Source organism: Podarcis vaucheri, assembly GCF_965113315.1.
Source record: "Podarcis vaucheri genome assembly, chromosome: 12".
Classification (NCBI taxonomy): Eukaryota; Metazoa; Chordata; class Lepidosauria; order Squamata; family Lacertidae; genus Podarcis; species Podarcis vaucheri.
Genome location: NC_138750.1, coordinates 10,421,529 through 10,440,303, shown reverse-complemented (window position 1 = coordinate 10,440,303; position 18,775 = coordinate 10,421,529). Strand labels below are relative to the sequence as shown.

General features: G+C 42.4%; 1 protein-coding gene across 2 annotated transcripts in view; it reads left to right on the top strand.

The window, feature by feature from the left end:
* The first annotated feature begins 8,145 nt into the window (after positions 1 to 8,145).
* ITPRID1 (ITPR interacting domain containing 1) overlaps positions 8,146 to 18,775 on the top strand; it is a 65,370-nt gene continuing 54,740 nt past the window's right edge. Inside the window, exon 1 of one of the 2 annotated variants that reach the window (XM_082192758.1) lies at positions 8,146 to 8,521. The gene's annotated coding sequence lies outside the window, so the exon portion shown is untranslated. The remainder of the gene's footprint in view (positions 8,522 to 18,775) is intronic. The other variant, XM_082192757.1, reaches the window with a different exon arrangement.

Genomic DNA, 18,775 nt, shown 5'->3' with positions numbered 1-18,775 from the left:
TGGAGGTCTCTGCCTACCTCAGTCAGTTGTCCAATCCCACCTGGGGGAAGCGTTGCCAAGGAGACCAGGCCAGGTAGGGGAGGGGTTACCTGCCCACACAATAGAGGGAGGAATAGAGGGAGGATCTTACCTGGGAATCCTCACTTGGCTCCAGAGCTTCTCCCACCCTACCCACCCTCAGTTAATGCCTTATTTTGCAGGTTAACTTTTCTTCACAGGTTTTGCAGGTTAACTTTTCTTCACAGATATGCGGGCGCTGCTACATTAAGGTCGCTGTCAAAGGGCCGGAAAGGAATTTCCCTGCATTGGCAGGTTTCGCCTTTCCCGTAGCAAAACGTCACAACTTTGGCGGTATCAGGCCTTGGGCGGAATCCTTTTGTCCATCTTCCTCTTTGCGGCGGTGATACCAGGGTTCCCCGTTAAAGGGGTTTCTGAAGGGAGGCTTTGACCGTACGCCGAAAGGTCGTCATTGCTCTCCCCTGCAGTGGCGGCGTAACGGGGGCGGCTATCTCTGCTTGAACTTATGTTCTCCAGAGCCAGCCCATCCCCCCCCCACACACTGGATAACCCTGATGCTCCCTAGGTCCCCGGCTGGGGACTGGGGAGGGAGAACGCCCAATGCCTGAGCCAAGGTCTACCCACATTTGAAATTTAATAAAGTTGTGGCCAATTTAATCCCATAGCACGCTATCTTGAGTCGTTATTCCACATGACGGGGGGGGCGCTCGGGATCTGGGGACTCCACCTGTCCACGCAATGCATACCTTTTGGCCTACTTTTACCTAATTTTATTGCATTTTTATTTTATTTTTGGCCATTTTTAGATCAGTTCTTCTTCTTCATTCAATAAAGTTGTGGCTATTTTAGTGCCCCGATCTCCTCATTGCCCTCACAACTGTGCAATCTGATTGCTAACTGTTTCTGATCTGCGTCTTTGCCTGAGAATTACAGATTTGGTTGGTTCACTTTCAGATGCAGACTGAAGAACCTTCTTCTCCATTCCTAGATTTGAATCCAGGTCTCAGAGGCAGACTACAGCGGTACTTCAGGTTACATATGCTTCAGGTTACATACGCTTCAGGTTACAGACTCCGCTAACCCAGAAATAGTACCTCCGGTTAAGAACTTTGCTTCAGGATGAGAACAGAAATCATGCCGCAGCAGTGGGAGGCCCCATTAGCTAAAGTGGTACCTCAGGTTAAGAACAGTTTCAGGTTAAGAATGGACCTCCGGAACGAATTAAGTACTTAACCTGAGGTACCACTGTACATCACACTTGCTCCAAAACTCCTGCCTTCAGCTGCCAACTGCACCTAGCATAGCATACATAAAAACCTTGTTTTGGCTCTATGAAATATATACCTTAGAAGCCATCTATTCTAATCCCTCTGACCTTAATGACCTTAATCTTACATTGATGGTGACGGTATCTTGGCTCTACAACATACAATTTAATAAACGAGCTTGCTTAGTCAAATGTCTGCTCTTTCTCCTTCCACACAAGATCTGTTTATATTTGGAGTGAAGCCCTCCTCGATCTTGCTGTTATCTAAATGATCCCAGATAAAATACCTTTGAAAAACAGGTTTTGCTTTAGACATGGAGCTGGGCGTGGATTATGAAAATGTCACTGCAGGATAGGCAAATGTTTGTCTTTCACCCTTCTGCTTGCTTCGTTTAGGAGCAGCAAGACAAAAAGGCTTCAAGTATTTTAAAGGCTGCAAGAGATATCACTTCGACTTGGGAAACTTACTGGCTGGAGTTCTGTCTGTATAAAAGTCTTTGGAAATGTCACCCGGGCATCAAACTCCAATAGGTAAAGGTCTTTATTTTGGATTCTGTGTTTTGTTCCCCACCCCACACACTATGGCTGTGATTGTGTGAGTGGAGAACACTTGTAAAAACGCTTGGGTCTCGATGTGATCTTTCACTTCTTGTCCAGCTTCAGAATTACCAACATCTGAAACTTAAATTAAAATTTGATGGACAGTAAAACTGGGGGAAACAAGTCAAAGTTTAAATGTATGGGTATGACTGTTATCTTGGGTGCTGTATGATCTCTGCAAACAGAGAAAATTAGGACATCTATTACGTTGATCCTGTATCAGACAACCTTGGCTGAAGCACAGCGGAACCTTTTATTGGGGATTATCCTATACAATTCTGTTCATTCAGGAGAAACTCCCATTGAAAACAGTAGGATTTACTTGGTTCAGGTCAAGCTGCAGGAGTCATTCGGATGCTCTTGTAATATCCTCTTTACTGGTTGTGTAATTGTGGTTCAAGAATGAAATTCCCACAATAGCAGGTGGTAACCTCTCTCAGAAGAAGTGTGTGGGTCATCGTTTGAGGTAGCTGGGAATGTTATTCCTTGTTCTCCAGACACGTGTGCGTGTGCTGCTTTCTCTGCTTCCGGCATACAGTGGTACCTCAGGTTACAGACACTTCAGGTTACAGATGCTTCAGGTTACAGACTTCGCTAACGCAGAAATAGTACCTTGGGTTAAGAAATTTGCTTCAGGATGAGAACAGAAATCGTGTGGTGGCAGCGGGAGGCCCAATTAGCTAAAGTGGTACCTCAGGTTAAGAACAGTGTCAGGTTAAGAAGGGACCTCCAGAACGAATTAAGTTCTTAACCCAAGGTACCACTGTACTCTAATTGTGATGATTCGGGATTATCTTTTAATAATGATCAGGTATAAAAAGGTAAAGGGACCCCTGACCATTAGGTCCAGTTGCAGACGACTCTGGGGTTGCGGTGCTCATCTCACTTTACTGGCCGAGGGAGCCGGCGTACAGCTTCCAGGTCATGTGGCCAGCATGACTAAGCCACTTCTGTCAAACCAGAGCAGCGCATGGAAATGCCGTTTACCTTCCTGCCGGAGTGATACCTATTTATCTACTTGCACTTTGAGGTGCTTTCGAACTGCTAGGTTGTCAGAATCAGGGACCGAGCAACGGGAGATCACCCCGTCGTGGGGATTTGAACCACCGACCTTCTGATCGGCAAGTCCTAGGCTCTGTGGTTTAACCCACAGCGCCACCCGCGTCCCATATCATGGCAGAGGGTTTTCCCATGCGACATTTTAGTCTTTAATGACCCTCTGGTTTGTTTGGTACACATGTTTTGTGTACATGCAGAGCAGGTGCAGCCCTCCATATGTTGCGGAACTACAACTTCCATCAGTCCCAGCAACCATGGCTGATGGTCAGGGATGATGGGAATTGTAGTGCAACAACACCTGGAGAGCCACATATTCCCCATGCCTGATGTGCTTTCCTGTGTTAGATATTATACTGGGTATGCAGTGAGGAGGCACTCTGGTTGCTCCTCTCTTTCATTTCCAAAATGACTGACAACTGGCTGTTGTGGACTTGGGAAGTGCTGCACGCTGCTCTTTGACAGGTTAAAGTCACATGACCTCATTATAGTGAATGATTGGCAGGTGGAGGTCCCACCCACCTGTCAAAGTTGGTTGAGTGAAGATAAAGATCTGGCCCACAAGGTCAGATTTTACGTTTTTATTGCTGTAAACAGCTTCGATATATGTTTTATGAAACACGTTGTTGTTGTTTAGTCGTTTAGGGTCTTTTCCAGGGAGTCTTCTCTTCTCATGAGGTGGCCAAAGTATTGGCGCCTTAGCTTCAGGATCTGTCCTTCCAGTGAGCACTCAGGGCTGATTTCCTTCAGAATGGAGAGGTTTGATCTTCTTGCAGTCCCTGGGACTCTCAAGAGTCTCCTCCAGCACCATAATTCAAAAGCATCAATTCTTCAGCGATCAGCCTTCTTTATGGTCCAGCTCTCACTTCCATACATCACTACTGGGAAAACCATAGCTTTAAATATACGGACCTTACACAGTGGTAAACAAATACTTTTTTGAATGAACGAATGAATCAAAAGTTTCCCTGCCCCTGCTCTGTCACTCTGCTCATCCCGGATTTGTTTTACCACTTTTTCAGAACCATAGTATCAAAGAAACAGCTTGCGTTCCCTTGATCGCTTTATTGTCGTTTAACTTTTTTATTTTTATTTTCATTTTCATTTTTAATATAGAAACAAAGAACACACGTCCCACACCCCCTTCTCTCCACCCACGAATTATACAACTTTCATACCAATCACGACATACAGCTAAATCCCAAGTGACTCCCCTTCCACCCTTTTCCTGGTTTCTTTACGTATTTCAAATTTTTAGTCTTCAAATTTCTTCCTCTATTAGCTCCTGTTCTGCTGGATTTACTCAACACCTGTGAGATTAATTACTTATTTATACTGGTTCTTAAAATATCCAATAAACATTTTCCAATCCTCCTTATATTCTTTATCACCCTTTTCTCTTATCCTATTCATTATACCTGCCAATTCAGCATTCCCAAGCATTTTAATATGGTCACTCTTCCTTGGTGGGTACCATACTTGTTTCTCACCATTGTGCCAATAAGATTCTAGCCACAGTAGTGGCATATAATAATAATTTCTTTTGTTTTTAGGGACTTCTGTTCTTACCATTCCCAAGAGGAATGTCTCAGACTTTTTTGGGAGGTTTTTTTTTTAAAAATCCTTTTTAATTCATTGTAAATTGCTTCCCAGAATTCCCTGATTACCTTACTGGACCACCACATGTAGAAAAAAATCCCTCTTTTCCAACATTTGCCTTTTTCTTTTTTAAACATTTTCGCTAGTTTGGCAGGTGTTAAGTACCATCTGTGGGTCATTTTCATCATATTTTCTTTTAATGCATAACACGCCATAAAATTCATATTTACTGTCCATAAATTCTCCCATAGCTCATAATTAATATTATGACCCACATCCTGTGCCTACTTAATCATACTTGATTTCACAATTCCTCTTTTGTTTCCCGCTCTAGCAGCAGTTTGTACATTTTTGATAATACTTTTACTTTTGTATCTAATAAATACCTTGTAATTTGGCATTTTTGTTCTGCAAATCCAATTTCTTTTATCTATCTTAGTTTGTTAATCTGATGTATCTGTAACCAATCCATTAATATATATTTTTAATTCCTCAGGATTTTTCAACTTTAGTTCCTCTCCTGTAAGATTTCTTTATATATTAACCATTGTTTATCCATATTTGTTCTTTTCCTGGCAGTGGCTTCAGTCAGGGATATCCACATTGGTGTTTTCTTTTCTAATAGATTTTTGTACTTTTCCCCTACTATGTATATATATTTTTCTGATCACATGGTTTGTAAAGGTTTTATAAATTTTTGCCTTCCCATACCATAGGCAGGCATGCCACCCAAATTGTATATCATATCCTTCCAAATTTAACACTCTGATATTTTCCAATAATATCCAATATTCTATCCACCATAAACATGATACCTCAAAGTAGATTTGGAAGTCTGGTAGAGTGAGGACTCTTCTTTTTTAATATATCAGTCATGACTTTGTGTTTCTGGGCTTCCAGAATAAATGCCAGATAAACCTTGATATATTTTTCTGCCACGCTTTGTAGCATCGAGTGTTGTTAATTATTGGGTTATTTTGAAATAAGAATAACATTTTTGAAAGGACATTCATTTTAATAGCCGAAATCCTGCCCAGTAACAATAATTTCATTCTTTTCCATATTTCTCTTTATCTCTTTTCAAACCTTTACGTAATTAACTTGGCAAATATTATAGCTGTTTGTTGTTAACCAGATCCCCAGATATTTAATTTTTTTCCTCTACTTTCCACCCACACATGGTTTCTAGATCCTTGTTTTGCTTGGTTGTCCATATTTTTAACCATCATTTTTCCTTTATTTAATTTGAAATCAGCCAGTTTTCCAAATCTGTCTATCTTTTCTATCACTTCCAGTATGCTCTCTCTTGCTTGTTCTAAAGTTAATATTGTCATCCGTGAATGCTTTTAATTTATAGTTTTGCTGTCCCACTTTTATTCCTTGTATTCTATTGTTTTTCCTGATATTTTCCGCTAGTACTTCTAATATTAATATAAATAACAGCGGAGACAATGGACAGCCCTACCTCATTCCTTTGTGCGGCATACATTTTTCTGAAATATTATTTACTATAATATTGGCTGTTTAATCTTTATAAATTGATTTTATGCCCAAATCTCAACTTTTCCATTAACTTTGACATAGATAGCCATGAGACGTTATCAAAGGCCTTTTCGGCATCCACAAATATTATCGCCACCTGCTTTCCATTATGAACACAAAACATTTATGACTTTCCTAACATTTTCTTTCATTTGTCTCCCAGGAAGAAAACCCACCTGGTCTTCATGTATCAAATTTCTTAGAGTCATTTTCAATCTATTTGCCAATATCAACGTAAAAAGCTTGTAATCGTTATTCAATAATGATATTGGTCTATAATCTTTAGGTTCCATTAGGTCTTTATCATATTATGGTATCACAGTAGTATATGCTTCTTTCTAGGACTCTGGCATCCTTCCTGTCTCCAATACCTTTGTTTTGTTTTACCATGTTTTCAGCACCATAGCAACAAAGAAACAGCTTATGTTCCCTTGATCACTTTATTGTCATTTTATTTTAACCCCTTTGGCTCTGCTGTGCAAGTTGAAGTCAGAGTAGTGAAATCGCAGCTAAGAAGCTAAAATCGTATATGACTGACACCCTTCCTTGGAAATTAAACCCATGTCCAGACTTTAACATTTCAAAACTTTATTTACAGTCTCTTCTTCTGACTTCCGAACAACTGTATTTTCCTCCCTTTCCAGTGTTCACCACTTTCAGCCTTCGTATCTCAATTGCAGCTCCTATGAGAGATTTCCACTTTTACCTTCTTCTCCTGCAGCTTTGCTCTATTTCTTTCAAGACAGGAAGAGGCACTCCGGCACTCTATTCAACTTAGCAGTGTTCACAGTGGATTCTAAAGCACAGTCATCTTGCTTCACATAAAATAGTGTCTCTACTTCACTAGATACCTCCTATGTGACCAGTGTTAGCCAATCACCCGAGAACTACTGGAGAACTCTCTAGAACTGAATTACCAACCAAACATATTTCAACACATAGTAATGGATACAAGCATTTACAATTTCAGTGAATTAAATTACTATACTTAACTGTCCACACCTAATCTCACCTTGTCCCACAAGAAGATTTTCACACCCAGCCCCCATTTTATTTATTTGAAAGGTTTATGGCCTACTCTTTATTGCAGAAGCAACCCCAGGGGGTGGGTACATAAAAATGTAAAGGCCCGTTTCAAAGGAATGCATTAATTTCCCAATTCACTGCTGCATGCCATCTTCTTCAGTCCCCTGCATTTTCCTTTCCTCTTCTTTAAAATTGCAGGACTGGAAACTGTAAGGTTGTTTCCAAATTCTATCGTGCACCATGATCTCCTGTGAAATCCACCCTTACACGAATGATTGTGCAAGTTTAAGACTACAAAACCCACAATGCATTGTGATCCTGAGAGAAAATGCAGGCTAGGAATATAAACCCCGCACGGTGCTGTGCAAATTTCAATTGGAATCGTGTCTTTTCTGTGGAAATCCATTGGGGTGAGGCCAAAAAAGATTGGCAAAACAATTCCTATGAAGATTTCGCGTGTGCCTACACTCAAGGCCCTCAGCTGAAATTTGGCTTCAGAAAGGATGGAGAAGGGGCCAGATGACTCCCTTCTTGAACTCTCTAGCCAATTTCTGCTTTGTAGAGAGAGGAGTTGCAAATAGATAGATGATAGACAAACACACACCTGTAGAGACTGTACTTGTTTTATTCTAATCAAAATTAGGAGTGCCATTTGTAGAATACAAGGACTCAAAATTGTGAGACTGGTAAGTCCTTCTCAAGTGCCACTATTTGTGCTGGTAGCTGCCAGCTCTCAAAATGGAAGTTCCACAGCCTGTCTGCATTCAGAATACCAAGTTGTGTGTCCTCTACTGCTCGCTGTTGCTTTGCAATGCAAATTGGAGGGTTTTGTATCACTCAGCACTATATCCATGGCAACCGAAAGAGAAAAAAGAAGGGGTATTTTTTTGGGGGGGAGATAAGTTTGCATTACTTCCTTAGTGGAGTTTAATCCTTTCCCTTTGTGCATGGGCCAACAGGTCAAACTGTTTTAAAGGGACAACAGTGTCTTGCTTTGGAATCGAAGCAGAGAGGAGTTCCTATTTTAGAATCGGCTTCAATTCTCTCTCCTGTTCCCTCCTCCCGCCCCACTGCCCACATCACTAAAACTTAGATGACTTGTTGTTCTCCTCTTCCTTTTGCTGAGAGGGCAAGCGAAGAATCATCCATCGTAGCTGTCATCTCAGAACGCCAGCATTTGGCAAAAAGCCCCTTTTGGCCTTTCATGGAAGGCTTTTTAATTCAATGGGGTTTGGGAAGGCAGGCCAGGAACGCAAGTTCCTGTACCTTGGTTTTTCAATCCAGGGATCTGTGGAAAAACACAAATATAGAAGCACCAGACTAGCAAGGACCGTCCTATTGTATCCCTGCAGAAGCGGCAGAAACCAGGACAAACTGGACTTCACCATCATCTAAGGACCCTTGTCTATCCTGGTAAACTTTGAGATTCCCTTCTTCATATAATTAATGTCTGGGTTAAGTTCAGGGAAGGTTTTGCTCGTTCTTTGATATCTTGAAGTTGTGCTTGTCACAGAGGTTTTTGGCAAAGGCAGTGATATCTAATGTTTGAGTTCTGACAGACAGTTGTTTCCTTACAATTTGCAGAGGAACTTGCTTCCAAGTTAAGTTAAATGCACAGGACTAGAAACTTAAATACTTACTTGGGAAGAAACATTAGTGGAAATCCTGGGGCAGGGGTGGAGATAATTATTATAGTACATGCTAAGACATTTTTTCCTTTGGATTCTGAAGTTTAAGAGGGCAAAGCTGAATATCCTGATCTCACTTCCTTTTTTATACTGAATCCTAACAAGTTTTGGTGCTGCCGCAATGTTTGTTTTTCTCTAGCACACTCTTGACTTCAAGCTGCACCTGATTTTCTGGATCTATAAATATGTGTAGAACTCAAGAGAAAATATATCCCGAGCTACTGCATGTATAAGAATTAGTAGCTTTCAGACTTGGACCGGCATCCTCACATGGAGGTTAATTAGAGGTTAATGCAATTGAAAGTTACTGCTTGACCCTGATCCTTTAAAAATGCAGATAGACGTCAATCTTCTTATGGTCGACAGCTGACCATAGAAACCCAGGAAGGGAGGTATGTACGGTAAGTACAGTGGTACCTCAGGTTAAGTATTTAATTCGTTCCGGAAGTCCGTTCTTAACCTGAAACTGTTCTTAACCTGAAGCACCACTTTAGCTGATGGGGCCTCCTGCTGCCGCCGCACCACCGGAGCACGATTTCTGTTCTCATCCTGAAGCAAAGTTCTTAACCTGAAGCACTGTTTCTGGGTTAGTGGAGTGTGTAACCTGAAGCGTATGTAACCTGAAGCGTATGTAACCTGAAGCGTATGTAACCTGAGGTACCACTGTACACCTTTTAAAGTTGCTTCCATGAACTCAAGAATGTGCTAAGTATTGCCAATCGTATCTACATCCTAAATTCGATGGATTTAAATGCTGTCTCTCTGCCAATGTCAAACCCCATTCCCCTCTTGGTGCAGAACATACAAATGACTGATTTTTTTTAACGTGCTTTTGCCTCTGACTTTGCTCATCTGAGGAATCTCTGCCACTTTATGAAGAGAGTCCCATGCTGATGGCCCTCCATAGATTGCCAGTAAAGATACTTAAGATTTATTGGTGATACTGTTCAAGTCTAGGATCCGTTACGACACTTCTGTTGATGTGATTGTTAACGTGACTTGCGATTGTCTTTGTTCGCTTATCTGAAACCTTATTTAAATCAGAAGACTGAAGTTGTTTGCCTTGGTGACCATTTAGACCAGTGATGGCCAAACTTGGCCCTCCAGCTGTTTTGGGACTACAACTCCCATCATCCCTAGCTAACAGGACCAGTGGTCAGGGATGATGGGAATTGTAGTCCCAAAACAGCTGGAGGGCCACGTTTGGCCATCACTGACTTAGAACCTGCCATGCTATAGACATGAAAGATACATGGGAATGACAGGGCTATGTCTAGCTGATGACGACCTGCATAGCTTTGAAGGGCCCATGACTTCATCACCAGGGAGATTTCAATGTGATGGCTGCAACTGAGTTAACAGGGTGCATCTTCTCTTAGAGCATGCTCTGATCTGTCACTCCTGGTGCATTATGTGTGGGGAGATGTGTGTGCCTAATGGCACATGCCCTGCTACCATGTTCAGTGGAGCAACTTCAGAGAGTCTCAGTATACACATAGGCCCTTGTATACAATTGGAGCAATTGCACAAGGGCCCTGTTCACACGGAATGCCTTTGCAAGCATAAGTGTGTGTGTGCACATTTACCTGTTTGAAGGTGTACTACTCAGTGCACACGTGTCAGATCAGAGCTGGTGGGCTGTTGTTGTGGCCCTCCTTAAAGGTAAAGGGACCCCTGACCGTTAGGTCCAGTCGCAGACGACTCTGGGGTTGCGGTGCTCATCTCGCTTTATTGGCCGAGGGAGCCGGCGTACAGCTTCCGGGTCATGTGGCCAGCATGACTAAGCCGCTTCTGGCGAACCAGAGCAGCTCACGGAAATGCTGTTTACCTTCCCACCAGACTGGTACCTATTTATCTACTTGCACTTTGACGTGCTTTAGAACTGCTAGGTTGGTAGGAGCAGGGACCGAGCAATGGGAGCTCACCCCATCACGGGGATTTGAACCGCCGACCTTCTGATCAGCAAGCCCTAGGCTCTGGGGTTTAGACCACAGTGCCACCCGTGTCCGTGGCCCTCCTTACCTCCATGCAAATAGACGACATGTGGAAGGCAATCTCTGAGATGAGCATTTGTTGCCTGCACTTGTGGCCAATTAAGTGGTTGGAAGCCCCTGTCCTACTTTTCTTGCTCTGCTCCTTACATCTTATTTGTTTGTTTGTTTGTTTGTTTGTTTATACAAAGTAATAATCATAAATAAAAAAAAAAATGGGCACCCCACCCCCAAGACCATTCCATTGTAACTATCCAACCTCCACAAATTTCAACACCCCTTGCAATGGTTTGACCCCTTTCCATTTTAACAGTACAAATTCTACAAATACCTTCCATATCTCCTTCAAATCGTTTCTCCTGCATGCCTTACCTTAATAGCACATGTTAGTTTATCATTAATGGCTATATCCCACAACCCTTTATACCATTCTTCCATTTTATATTCTGCTTGCCCCTTCCACTTCCTAGCTATAATAATTTGTGCAGCTGTCAATAAATTTGTGAGGAAGTCCTTCATAGCCTGCGAACCTTCCACCCTATTGTAAATTGGCTTTCGGTTAGCTTTAACCCAGCGATTTCTGTTATCTACTTAAACACCCCCCCCAAATGTACATATTTACACCCCCACCACATGTGAACATAAGTCCCAGTTTCCTGGCATCCCCTCCAACATAACACCGAATATTCCTTGTTTATTTGATTTAATCTTACTGGTGTACAGCTTTTTATCACTGCAATTATATTTAATGCAGCGCAAGATTCAGGTTCAGACACTGTCAAGGAAAGAGCTCATTCCATTCCTTTAGCAATTTTGACAAACCTTTTTATCCACTTAGCTAATATTTCATAATCCATCCAGTAGTGTTTCATATGCAGTTCGTTGAATCATGAAGCTTATTTCATATAAATTATACACAGGTTTTACTAACGCACATTTGGTTCAGTCTTTGTCCACCAATCTCTGTAGCCTTGAGTTCAAACAACAAATAGTCTAGTGACACCTTATATATTACCAGATTTGTTGTTGCTTAAGCGTTCATAGACTAGTACCCACTTCATCAGTGTTTTGCTGTAACAAACGAAGCATTTACCCTCCTGGAAGTCATCTCATTCCAGAGGCAGTAATTTCTGAATTGCAGTCATATTGATATGAGTCTCTGGCTGGCTATAACTGAGAACTCACTGTGCTATCAGATATAAATGTTAATATTTGGCTTTTTAAAAACAGATTAAATGATGACACTTGCTCGATAGTTTTCTGACTGGTAGGCTTGTTAGTCTCTTGCAGCAAAACTGACAAAGAGTTTTGTGGCTCCTTAAATATTAACCGGATTTGTTAAGGCATAAGGCATGGTACTCTGCTTGCGTTGTGACCTAAAACGCCCATCTTCCCTTGTCATATCCAGCAGTTATACAGCATAATATTTTTTATATATTGTCTTGAATAAGCCGCAAGCTCCAGCATTTGCCTGCTCAGACCCAGAACCACCACCCCCCTTAAATAAATTCAAACATGACTCAAAATTTTGGTTTTCGTTTTTGGCAGAATTTATGCCACAACTTTATTGATTGCAGAAAGTGACTGCTTGCATAGGCTCTGGTTCGACTAGCTCCCTGCCATGCAGACGACATACGATGGCATACGACGGCATAGCAAGGTCAAGTGCAAAGCCCTAAAAGTAGGGAGAGATGGGCGAGTGTTCCAAATGCACACACCGAAAGAGGAAGCTCTGGGTCACATGCATGGGCATAAATAGGTTCCTCGAACCATTTGGACTTTGTCCTATTGGCCGGATTGTACCCAGCTTTGAGGGACCTACCAATCGGGTGTTGTGGCTGACCAATAGAACCCACCCACAACACAGCGTGTTGGTTATCCAGGTCTCACCGCAATACGTGCCCTCTTTAAGGGAGGACCCAATTTGCAAACACCAGCCACTTCAGTGATATCCAGCAGTTATACAGCATAATATATATTTTTTATATTGTCTTGAATAAGTCACAAGCTCCAGCATATTCAGGAAGATTCTTTACTGCTTCCCTCTTTGGGGCCTCTGAAGGTCCACAATGTTCTCTTGCATATTGCCAAATTATACAGAAGGTGGGAACCATTTTACCAACTGATTTTCTAGGCTGAAAGTTGCTTTTGGAGAGGAATTAAGAAGGAAAACCCAAATATGATGTGTGGAGCTCAATACCACACAAAAAAGTGCACTAATCTGAAAGGGCACACTGACCTGAAAAATATGCATCCTGTCAAATCTGTTGTTAGAGGTTAATATATTTGAAATCTAAAATCAACATGCACAAATTCAGCAGTGATAATTTAGATTTAGTATAGCTTTATTTGTTCTTTCAGGTGAACAAAAGTAGACTTAAAGTTGGGTTCAGTGAGGGGCATGCAAAAACAGCAACCCATGCCCAAGGTTGAGAGGATGAGCTGGAATAATTCCATGTACACTGCTGCAAACTCCTTAAATGAATATTAATGTGGCAATTTATTATTCTTATTATTTACTTGCTTTCTTAGCTGTCCTTCACCCAAAGGCCCCAGACTGGGTTACAGCAATTTAATGATTGAAGCAAGAAAGAATTGGTTGTATAAGTTTGGTATGGGTCTTGCTACTTCACTTGCCATTTACCTAATAGTCTATATTTTATATAGCTGTCTACAGCTATATTGTGTTCTTTTAAGATATACCGTATTTTTCGCCCCTAGGGACGCACCGCCCTATAGGACGCACCTAGGGTTTTTTTTGGGGGGTAAAGAAAAAAAACTATTTCCCCCCCCCCCAGGCACGGGGCTGGCGCAGGGGAAGCCCGAGCTTCCCCCGACCCCAGCCCCCAGAACAGCCTGCTATCCGCAAGCCTAGGGAGCCGCGCCGGTCTCCCCAGGCTTGTGGAGAGCTGCGCGAAGCCCGGGTGTGCTCTTCAGTGCGCCCGAGGCTTCGGAATGCAGGCAGCTCTGCGCAACCTTTGGGAACCCGGCGCGGCTTGGCACCGGGCTCCCGAGGGTTGCGCAGAGCTGCGTGGAGCCCAGGAGCGCAGGCAGCTCTGCGCAACCCTCCAGAGCCCGGCGCGGCTTCGGGCCGGGCTCCCGAGGGTTGCGCAGAGCTTCCTGAAGCCTGGAGAGGGAGAGGGGTCGGTGCGCACCGACCCCTCTCGCTCTCCAGGCTTCAGTGAAAGCCTGTATTCGCCCCATAGGACACACACACATTTCCCCTTCATTTTTGGAGGGGAAAAGTGTGTCCTATAGGGTGAAAAATACGGTACATTTTCCTCATGAAATGGCTGCACCAGACTGATTTGCAGAGCCATGACATTCTTCAGTTTTCCACTCAGACCTGAGTTGACTTTTTCAGTCAGCTTTGGTTGGTTATGTATATTTTGCAGTGGAAGTGTGTTGGGGTCAATTTGACCCCTTCACAGAATTGTAGTAACTCATTCAGGTCTATCACAAGTCATTTTAGGTTGAATCCTTATGTATCCTCAATCTGAACCCTTCTGTAGATCCTTCTCTCCCTGTTTATGAATGGTTTCCTCATTGTCATGTTACTCTCTTATCAAAAGAAGACCATTGGATTTCCATTTCATGTTCACCACCCCTGATTTAGAGTTTTGTGGATATTTAATGTACCTACAAGGGTACTTGGGTGGCGCTGTGGTCTAAACCACTGAGTCTCTTGGACTTGCCAATCAGAAGGTCAGCAGTTCGAATCCCCGCCACGGGGTGAGCTCCTGTTGCTCGGTCCCTGCTCCTGCCAACCTAGCAGTTCGAAAGCACGTCAAAGTGCAAGTAGATAAATAGGTACCACTCCGGCAGGAAAGTAAATGGTGTTTCCATGCGCTGCTCTGGTTTCGGTGTTCCCTTGCACCAGAAGTGGCTCAGTCTTGCTGGCCACATGACCCGGAAAAACTGTCTGTGGACAAACGCCAGCTCCCTCGGCCTGTAAAGCGAGATGAGCGCCACAACCCCAGAGTCGTCTGTGACTGGACTTAACTCTTAGGGGTCCTTTACCTTTTTAAAAAATGTACCTATAATTCGTAATATATGCATATCTTCTCTATTCTTTTTAGTACAGGGGACAAGGAACTTGGTGGGCACACCAGAGCAGTCATCTTCAAGCTTTTAAGACACAGAACTCAATCATGGTTTCTTTTGATTTCCTTTATCTCTCTCTTCCCAACTCTATGCACCCACTCACAATGCATTATTCAGAGGAACTGCTTTTGTAAAGCACCGGTGTGCAAAACCGCAAATACCCACAACCCTGGGCAATGTCAATCAATCAATATCCTTTATTCGACCGATAGTCAGAAATAAAACACAATAATTATAAACTATAACATCATAGGGGTACATAAATAAGGTAGGGCCACGGTACTAGACCTCTCACAGATAACCCACGTCAAGGCATTCAGTTATACATTTCCGACACTTGAGTGCCAGGAAAAGAAATTTAGCCACTGACAAAGTTGTTTTCCCCGAAGACTTATTTAGCAGATATGCTGTCTGCTTTCCTCTTTGTCGGGAACTGAGCTGGGGTAAGTATGGAGTTATAAGATACTGTCTTAAATCGTTGTAGCTGGGACAGCTCAGTAAAATGTGCTCTGTGGATTCTACCTCACCCAGTGCACAGTGGCATAATCTCTGGTCATATGGGACTCCTCCATATCTTCCCTTCAGAATTGCTGAGTCAAGAACATTCAGCCTAGCCGCAGTAAATAGTCTGCGGTATTCCACGTAGTGGATATCCGCCAGGTAGCGAACTGGAGCAGCCCGATACAGCTGCTCCCCCAGAAACAACCCAGGTTTCACACGGGCTATGTCCTCCTGTCTGGCAATATCCCTTAATCTTTGCGCGATCACCGCCTTTACGTGGCTATACGTCATGGACTCTATATAAAGGGAGGACAACCCGCACTTCTTCACTTCCTCCACTATCTCCCCTTCCCCTGGGCAATGTTGATCTGGTGTAGCTGTTTGTATGTCCTTTCTTAAGGGTCAAGTGTTAGGGTTGAGTCATTTGTCTTTTAGATTGTTCCATTATCAGCTTCCAGGATATTCCGCTCGTATTAAGATGAGCCAATAATCTCCCAAGGTAATTTTGCTCTATCCATAGAGCCTTTATCAAATGAAGAGCCCAGCAAACTACTCCACACTCCTGGACTGAAATTGGGGCCTCTGGCAGTGCTTCCACAATTTTACCATCTTGGAGCAATAAGTTGCTGGTTAAGTTAAATCTCCCCCCCCTCCAATTCCCAGATTTGCTTTTCTAGCTCCAGCTGCTCATATTTATATATTTTATGATTTTGGCTCATATATGATGATACGGCCTTTATAGCTTTATGTCCCTATATCTTACGCCTGCATATGCTGGGGTTTTCTTTTATATTGTTTTCCATGAGCACCGTCTATTATTTCCGCAAAGCCCTTTTCTTTTCAGCAGCATAATGTTCTCTGATGTCCGACATCTGATTGTTATTGGGGATTTTGCTCTCGTAAATTAAGGTTCATGGTCTACTATGAGAACTAGTGTATAATAGTATCTTAGCAATAGGGATTTTGCTATTAACACTGGATCAAATCTAGTATACACAAGTGTTGTCTCAGAAAAGAGAGCCAATTTCTTTTTATCCAGATGCATAAGCCTCCAAAAATAGACCAACCTGTGCCACAACAAGCTTAAGATTCTTATACAGTTAGTATTATATCCAGGGCACAGTCTCTGTAACATTTACATTTCTTAGCACATATCTTAATGTTTTTAGTTGTTCTAAAATCTTCTTTGCTACTACTTCTGATATGCTAAGATAACTCTTGTTGACACTACGTAAACTTTTCTATGCTGATCCAGTGCCACCTCAGGTTACATACGCTTCAGGTTACATACGCTTCAGGTTACAGACTCTGCTAACCCAGAAATAGTCCCTCAGGTTAAGAACTTTGCTTCAGGATAAGAACAGAAATTGTGTGGTGGCAGCGTGGCAGCAGCAAGAGGCCCCATTAGCTAAAGTGGTGCTTCAGGTTAAGAACAGTTTCAGATTAAGAACAGACCTCCAGAATGAATTCAGTACTTAACTCGAGGTACCACTGTAATTCCTAATACTATTGATGTAGTTCTGCTGTCACAGGATTGATTCACACAATCCTTTCTATGTACAGGAAAAGAACTTGGCAGGCAACGTGTAGATCAAATTTGCTTGTAAGGCAAGTGATTACCCAGGACTCTATAAACATTTCAGTTGATGTCAACATTTTGTTGCGTCATTGCCACAGAAGTTTCCAGTTACACCAGGGGTTGTCAACCTAGTCCCTACCACCCACTAGTGGGCGTTTCAGGGTTCTAGGTGGACGGGAGGGGGTTCTACGGCACAAGCTGAATCCTCCTTCCATCGAGCACTGGTGGGCAGTAAGGAAATTTGACCATCAGGAAAGATGCATTAGTGGGCGGTAGGTATAAAAAGGTTGACTCCCCCTGAGTTACACTAAGACAGTACACTACAGTTAAAAAACAGGCAGTCAGAAAACATTGTAAGGACCCTGTGAATTCTACTTTAGATAGCTGGTTATTCAGGTTGATGACATTGTCCCGTTTAGTTTTCTGATTCTCCTCTTTTCTAGAACTCTCCTTGTACTAGCTGCTTTATTCACACTGTTAATTTTTTCTTAAGACGTTTGCATCTCTTGTGCATCCCCATTCCATACCCTCCAACATTTCTCCAATGGAAGTAGGGATGCCCTATTCATTATTATTATTATTATTATTATTATTATTATTATTATTATTATTATTATTATCCAACCATCTGATGGGGCAACCAGTTGCCCCAGTCACTCTGGGTGGCTTCCAACATGTATAAAAACATAATTAAACATTAAAAAACTTCCCTATACAAGGCTGCCTTCCCTTCAGATGTCTTCTAAAGGTTGTATACTTATCTCCTTGGCTTGGATGGCATAACTCCATACCTTCCAACATCTCTCTGATGAAAATATTGACGTCCTAAGGAAAAATGGGATGTTCCAGGATCAAATCAGAAACTGGGATGACTTCTGTAAATCCGGGACTACCCCTGGAAAATAAGGACACTGGTAGGGTCTGTCATTCTTCCTTCCCACTTTGCAGTTGTTTTGAGGCTGAGGGCTTCTTCTGTAGGCAAATGTCATTTCTAATGTATCCTGAGGCTGATTCGGATACAAAATTAAACCTTTGCTTAGGTTACACTAATGAGCCTTCAAGGAGCCTCTATTCTTTCCTAGTTTTCAAAACCCCATAGTTTGCCGCCTCGTTCAAATCAATAAATTGTGGTTTGTGCTTGCCTTGTAAACCCACTTTAGAAACCAGAATTTTATGTTGGTGAGTCTCAAACTGAGAAAGGAGGGAGTTGGAGGGAGTGTGGGAGCCAAAGGTGGCATGAATCTTCATTCACAAAACATCAGATCAGCCTAGTGAATTGGTGTCGTTGTCCCATGGATACTACGAGCACTTTTTCCTCAACACTCAGCCAAGTGGTGTAAGAGCTTTTTATCTCAGCCAGCTTTGGGCGGCTGACATTAAGTTGATGGGATGGGGTTTCAATATTTCTCCTGATTAGCCTCAAGGCTGCCGTTTAGTGAGAGTGGGGCAGTTGACTTCCCCGTGTTTCTGACCACAGGAGATTATTCTTCAGGAGCTTTTTACACATCTGGCAAAGCTCGCTGGTTCTATGCTCCAAGTTAATTAACAATGAAACAATTGTTTAGACAATTAAATGGACCCAACTGCTAGGGTATGTACACCAGAGGGCACAAATACCTGTGCTTCAAAAAAGAAGGAAGGAAGAAAGGAAGGAAGGAAGGAATAGAAAATGAAAAAGAGAGGGGGGGGGTTCCTGTTTGTTTTATGTTGATAACTTTTCTATAATTATATGACACATTAAAAAAGAAAATAAATCAGTTTTTTTCAGTGTATCCTTCAGTGTGTCTTAAGATCAAGCTCTGCT